Source organism: Palaemon carinicauda, chromosome 19 (genome assembly GCF_036898095.1).
Source record: "Palaemon carinicauda isolate YSFRI2023 chromosome 19, ASM3689809v2, whole genome shotgun sequence".
In the NCBI taxonomy this organism is placed as follows: Eukaryota; Metazoa; Arthropoda; class Malacostraca; order Decapoda; family Palaemonidae; genus Palaemon; species Palaemon carinicauda.
Genome location: NC_090743.1, coordinates 16696787 through 16704286, shown reverse-complemented (window position 1 = coordinate 16704286; position 7500 = coordinate 16696787). Strand labels below are relative to the sequence as shown.

The 7500-nt window shown below is 40.5% G+C and overlaps 1 protein-coding gene across 2 annotated transcripts in view; it reads left to right on the top strand.

Moving 5' to 3' along the window:
• Positions 1–7500, top strand: part of prom (prominin) — a 65260-nt gene that overhangs the window by 37605 nt on the left and 20155 nt on the right. The gene's annotated exons all lie outside the window — the stretch shown is intronic.

Here is a 7500-nt window from a genome sequence, read left to right as displayed (position 1 = left end):
GGTACTAGCCCCCTCTTGCCCAGGGTCTCTCTCTCTCTCTCTCTCTCTCTCTCTCTCTCTCTCTCTCTCTCTCTCTCTCTCTCTCTCTCTCTCTCTCTCTCTCTATATATATATATATATATATCCAAACACTTGCTCTTTATCATATGGGGGAGTTAGGTCGCAGGGACTGTGAACCAGGAGGCCATTCAGTGCCAAAAGAAGGTTTGGGAAAGCACAAAGCTGCATTTGAAGTAGAAATTTAGAGATTGGTCAGCAACATAGAAGAAAGGAAAGGAGGGAGAACAGTAGATGGATAAAAAGCGAGTGCACATAGGAGCCAAAGGAAAGCTGCAAGGATGTTTAAGAAACGCCTACAGTGCACTGCATGGAGTGCACTGTCGTCACTATACCCTTAGAGATGAAATGTGATAGAACCACGATCAAAGATAAATAAAAATAAAAATAAAAATAAATCATTTTAAGATATTTCCAGATATCAATGTGATAAAACACTAAAAGTTAAAAAAGGAAAATAGCCAATTTGGTACTAAACAATACATATATATATATATATATATATATATATATATATATATATATATATATATATATATACAGTGAACCCTCGTTTATCGCGGTAGATAGGTTCCAGACCCGGCTGCGATAGTGAAAATCCGCAAAGTAGTGACACCATATTTACCTATTTATTTAACATGTATATTTTTGCATCGATTATATTGATTATTCAGTACGGTATGTTGATTTTGTTATTACCAATGTTTTACTTAATTTTTCTTAGGACTTCCAAATGAAATGTTTTTCTTTATGACGCCGCCTGAAACGACGGCGTCATAAAGTACGCTCAGTAAACAACCACGCTCAGAACAAAGAAGGCATTTAACGCGCACGATGAAAGTGATAAATAATGATATTTACCGTAAAAGCTTTAAGAAAATATGTTATTACAAATATTATTTACCGTATCTATATAAAATCATACAGTACATACTGTACGTAGCAAAGCAGGAAAACAATTTACGAGAGAGAGAGAGAGAGAGAGAGAGAGAGAGAGAGAGAGAGAGAGAGAGAGAGAGAGAGAGAGAGAGAGAGAGATTGTTTTACGTACGTAAATGTAAATTCTAAACAAAAAAAATATGATAGGTTACAACATGTATACTCTTCAGACTTTTAAAACCTTCCCTTTAACTTAATACATACAGTACTAAACTAAAACAGGCACAAATATTAAAATGTTAGAATATTAAAGTAAAAAATAAAGATTGTTACTGTACTCACCACGAAAGAAGTTGAAGAAAAACTTGAATGATGATGGCGATGAATTTGCTGCACAGTAGAAATGATGATGATGAAGCTGATGATGTCTTCTACTGTGCAACCAATGATAGTAGTATTTTACGTCTCTTCAGACGGAGGTGTCTTTTCCTGGGACACCTCTTCAACTTCTTCCTGAGACACTTCTTCAATTTCTTCCGAAGGCGTAGTAGCAGGAGGAACTGGCTCTTTTTTGCGAGGCTGGAAGAACATTGTGATCGGAAGTTGCTGCCGCTGCTTCTTTTTTCGCTCTAAGAGCATCCTGTAGGGAGTCATGATGTCATCGACCTTGTTGGAGAATTGCATAGACCGAACCATATCCTCGTCCCACTCTTGCAACATTTCTTTCAACTCCTTCGCATGGTAGCAGGCCTTGGCAAGCCGTTCTAATGTTAAGCCCGTTTCTTCGACATTTTCTTGGGTCTCTTCCTGCGTTTCACTCTCTTCTTCACTTGCCGATTTCGTCAGGTCTTCTAGGTCTGCGTCAGTTAGCGGCTGGGAATAGCAGTCCAACAACTCGTCGACGTCTTCAGTCGTCATGTCGCCAAACCAGTCACCTCCAATTATGGCAGCCAACTGCACAGATTTCCGTATTGCAGAGTGTTGAATCTCAGCAGGTGTAAATCCCTCGTCGTCGTAAACAATCTGGGGCCACAACTTCTTCCAGCTCGCATTCACGGTTGCAGGTTTCATCTCTTACATTGCCTTCTGAATATTCTTCAGGCACGTGGCTATGGTGTACTGCTGCCAGTACGCCTTCAAGTTAAAATCTTCATCCTCATCATCTTGGGCAGCATCCACACACGCAACGAGGTCAGCCAAGGTATTCTTCGTGTAGAGGGCCTTGAACGCCCTGATAACCCCCTGGTCCATCGGTTGAATTAATGAATTGGTGTTGGGTGGCAGGAACTCAACCTGAATGTCCTCATGCGACAGATCAGTTTCGTGTCCACCAGCGTTATCCATAAGGAGAAGGATCTTGAATGGCAAGCCCTTCTCTACGAGATATTTGCTGACTTGCGGGATGAAACACTGGTGGAACCAGTTGGAGGTCAGTATCTTCGTAATCCATGCTTTTGGATTATGCATCCAGTACACGGGAAGGAGATTCTTGTTTTTATTTTTCAAAGCGCGAGGATTTTTCGACTTATAAATAAGCCCAGGCTTTAGCAAAAATCCAGCAGTATTGCCACACATCACGAGGGTAACGCGATCCTTGAATGCTTTAAAGCCAGAGGCTTTGGCTTCTTCTTTGAACAGGAAAGTTTGCGACGGCATTCTCTTCCAAAACAAGCCGGTCTCATCCATATTAAAGACTTGTTCCAGCTTGTATCCACCTTCAGCGATAATATTCTTGAACGTCTGGTTCACGTAAGTTTCAGCAGCGGCAGTGTCAGCGGAAGCAGCCTCGCCATGCAGGGAAACGCTTTTCAGGGCGAAGCGTTTCTGAAACTTCGCGAACCATCCTTTGCTGGCGGAAAAACGTTGTTTCTGACGCTGGGAATCAGTGGATGTCCCTGGTTGAGGTTCATCTACATCATCATCTTCTTCAGCATGGTCGCCATCGTCGTCTTGAGGTTCCTTTGCCGCAAAATTCTCATACAAGCTCAAAGCCTTTGTTCGGATGGTGTTCGTATCCAAGGCTATGTTCTTCTTCCGGCAGTTGGCAATCCACACAGCTAAAGCACCTTCCATGCGTACGATCGTTTTATTACGCGTGGTAACGACTCGCTTCGCTGATCTGCTAAAGGTGATTGCAGCCGTCTTTCTAATGTTCGCCTCGTCCTTCTTGATATAGCGAACGGTGGAATCATTGATTCCAAAATGGCGGGCTGCGGACGCAAAACTTCTACCGTCTTTTAACATGTCGAGAAGCGTCACCTTCTCAGCAATCGTCATCATCCTTCGGTGGCGTTTAGGCTCACTACCAGCCTTAGTAGAAGCAGAACGCTTGGGAGCCATTGTACAGTAGGGTTTAATAGAAAGTTCAACAAAAAGTTCAACTTAAAACAGTCACGCACAGCACAGATTAAAGTTCACAAACTTAACAACGTCTACACAGCGATACGACGGAAGACAAAGTGACCGCCGGAAAGTTGCTGCGGGTTGGAGAAGCGGTCAAAACACCAATCACAGGCTAGATTACAAAACTTGGGTTCTGATTCGTCATCTATCAGCGCTTGAACCAATCACAACCCGTCTTATATGCTACGTAGGTTACCAATTCAAAGTACAAGATACCCTGCGTACAGTATACTGTACAGTAATAATAATAATAATAATAAATAATGCTACCGTAATAATAATAATAATAATGATAATAATAATAATAATAATAATAACAATAATAATCTTAATAACAACAACAACAATAATAATAATAATAACAATAATAATAATAGCTTTACGTACGCTATTTTACGCTTTTGTTGTAGGATCTCTCTCTCTCTCTCTCTCTCTCTCTCTCTCTCTCTCTCTCTCTCTCTCTCTCTCTCTCTCTCTCTATATATATATATATATATATATATATATATATATATATATATATATATATATATATAAATATATCCAACCACTTGCTCTTTATCATATGGGGGAGTTAGGTCGCAGGGACTGTGAACCAGGAGGCCATTCAGTGCCAAAAGAAGGTTTGGGAAAGCACAAAGCTGCATTTGAAGTAGAAATTTAGAGATTGGTCAGCAACATAGAAGAAAGGAAAAGGGAGAACAGAAGATGGTTAAAAAGCGAGTGCACATAGGAGCCAAAGGAAAGCTGCAAGGATGTTTAAGAAACGCCTACAGTGCACTGCATGGAGTGCACTGTCGTCACTATACCCCTAGAGATGAAATGTGATAGAACCACGATCAAAGATAAATAAAAATAAAAATAAAAATAAATCATTTTAAGATATTTCCAGATATCAATGTGATAAAACACTAAAAGTTAAAAAAGGAAAATAGCCAATTTGGTACTAAACAATACATATATATATATATATATATATATATATATATATATATATATATATATATATATATATATATATATATATATATATATACATATATATATATATATATATATATATATATATATATATATATATATATATATACAGTGAACCCTCGTTTATCGCGGTAGATAGGTTCCAGACCCGGCTGCGATAGTGAAAATCCGCAAAGTAGTGACACCATATTTACCTATTTATTTAACATGTATATTTTTGCATCGATTATATTGATTATTCAGTACGGTATGTTGATTTTGTTATTACCAATGTTTTACTTAATTTTTCTTAGGACTTCCAAATGAAATGTTTTTCTTTATGACGCCGCCTGAAACGACGGCGTCATAAAGTACGCTCAGTAAACAACCACGCTCAGAACAAAGAAGGCATTTAACGCGCACGATGAAAGTGATAAATAATGATATTTACCGTAAAAGCTTTAAGAAAATATGTTATTACAAATATTATTTACCGTATCTATATAAAATCATACAGTACATACTGTACGTAGCAAAGCAGGAAAACAATTTACGAGAGAGAGAGAGAGAGAGAGAGAGAGAGAGAGAGAGAGAGAGAGAGAGAGAGAGAGAGATTGTTTTACGTACATAAATGTAAATTCTAAACAAAAAAAATATGATAGGTTACAACATGTATACTCTTCAGACTTTTAAAACCTTCCCTTTAACTTAATACATACAGTACTAAACTAAAACAGGCACAAATATTAAAATGTTAGAATATTAAAGTAAAAAATAAAGATTGTTACTGTACTCACCACGAAAGAAGTTGAAGAAAAACTTGAATGATGATGGCGATGAATTTGCTGCACAGTAGAAATGATGATGATGAAGCTGATGATGTCTTCTACTGTGCAGCCAATGATAGTAGTATTTTACGTCTCTTCAGACGGAGGTGTCTTTTCCTGGGACACCTCTTCAACTTCTTCCTGAGACACTTCTTCAATTTCTTCCGAAGGCGTAGTAGCAGGAGGAACTGGCTCTTTTTTGCGAGGCTGGAAGAACATTGTGATCGGAAGTTGCTGCCGCTGCTTCTTTTTTCGCTCTAAGAGCATCCTGTAGGGAGTCATGATGTCATCGACCTTGTTGGAGAATTGCATAGACCGAACCATATCCTCGTCCCACTCTTGCAACATTTCTTTCAACTCCTTCGCATGGTAGCAGGCCTTGGCAAGCCGTTCTAATGTTAAGCCCGTTTCTTCGACATTTTCTTGGGTCTCTTCCTGCGTTTCACTCTCTTCTTCACTTGCCGATTTCGTCAGGTCTTCTAGGTCTGCGTCAGTTAGCGGCTGGGAATAGCAGTCCAACAACTCGTCGACGTCTTCAGTCGTCATGTCGCCAAACCAGTCACCTCCAATTATGGCAGCCAACTGCACAGATTTCCGTATTGCAGAGTGTTGAATCTCAGCAGGTGTAAATCCCTCGTCGTCGTAAACAATCTGGGGCCACAACTTCTTCCAGCTCGCATTCACGGTTGCAGGTTTCATCTCTTACATTGCCTTCTGAATATTCTTCAGGCACGTGGCTATGGTGTACTGCTGCCAGTACGCCTTCAAGTTAAAATCTTCATCCTCATCATCTTGGGCAGCATCCACACACGCAACGAGGTCAGCCAAGGTATTCTTCGTGTAGAGGGCCTTGAACGCCCTGATAACCCCCTGGTCCATCGGTTGAATTAATGAATTGGTGTTGGGTGGCAGGAACTCAACCTGAATGTCCTCATGCGACAGATCAGTTTCGTGTCCACCAGCGTTATCCATAAGGAGAAGGATCTTGAATGGCAAGCCCTTCTCTACGAGATATTTGCTGACTTGCGGGATGAAACACTGGTGGAACCAGTTGGAGGTCAGCATCTTCGTAATCCATGCTTTTGGATTATGCATCCAGTACACGGGAAGGAGATTCTTGTTTTTATTTTTCAAAGCGCGAGGATTTTTCGACTTATAAATAAGCCCAGGCTTTAGCAAAAATCCAGCAGTATTGCCACACATCACGAGGGTAACGCGATCCTTGAATGCTTTAAAGCCAGAGGCTTTGGCTTCTTCTTTGAACAGGAAAGTTTGCGACGGCATTCTCTTCCAAAACAAGCCGGTCTCATCCATATTAAAGACTTGTTCCAGCTTGTATCCACCTTCAGCGATAATATTCTTGAACGTCTGGTTCACGTAAGTTTCAGCAGCGGCAGTGTCAGCGGAAGCAGCCTCGCCATGCAGGGAAACGCTTTTCAGGGCGAAGCGTTTCTGAAACTTCGCGAACCATCCTTTGCTGGCGGAAAAACGTTGTTTCTGACGCTGGGAATCAGTGGATGTCCCTGGTTGAGGTTCATCTACATCATCATCTTCTTCAGCATGGTCGCCATCGTCGTCTTGAGGTTCCTTTGCCGCAAAATTCTCATACAAGCTCAAAGCCTTTGTTCGGATGGTGTTCGTATCCAAGGCTATGTTCTTCTTCCGGCAGTTGGCAATCCACACAGCTAAAGCACCTTCCATGCGTACGATCGTTTTATTACGCGTGGTAACGACTCGCTTCGCTGATCTGCTAAAGGTGATTGCAGCCGTCTTTCTAATGTTCGTCTCGTCCTTCTTGATATAGCGAACGGTGGAATCATTGATTCCAAAATGGCGGGCTGCGGACGCAAAACTTCTACCGTCTTTTAACATGTCGAGAAGCGTCACCTTCTCAGCAATCGTCATCATCCTTCGGTGGCGTTTAGGCTCACTACCAGCCTTAGTAGAAGCAGAACGCTTGGGAGCCATTGTACAGTAGGGTTTAATAGAAAGTTCAACAAAAAGTTCAACTTAAAACAGTCACGCACAGCACAGATTAAAGTTCACAAACTTAACAACGTCTACACAGCGATACGACGGAAGACAAAGTGACCGCGGAAAGTTGCTGCGGGTTGGAGAAGCGGTCAAAACACCAATCACAGGCTAGATTACAAAACTTGGGTTCTGATTCGTCATCTATCAGCGCTTGAACCAATCACAACCCGTCTTATATGCTACGTAGGTTACCAATTCAAAGTACAAGATACCCTGCGTACAGTATACTGTACAGTAATAATAATAATAATAATAAATAATGCTACCGTAATAATAATAATAATAATGATAATAATAATAATAATAATAACAATAATAATCTTAATAACAACAACAACAA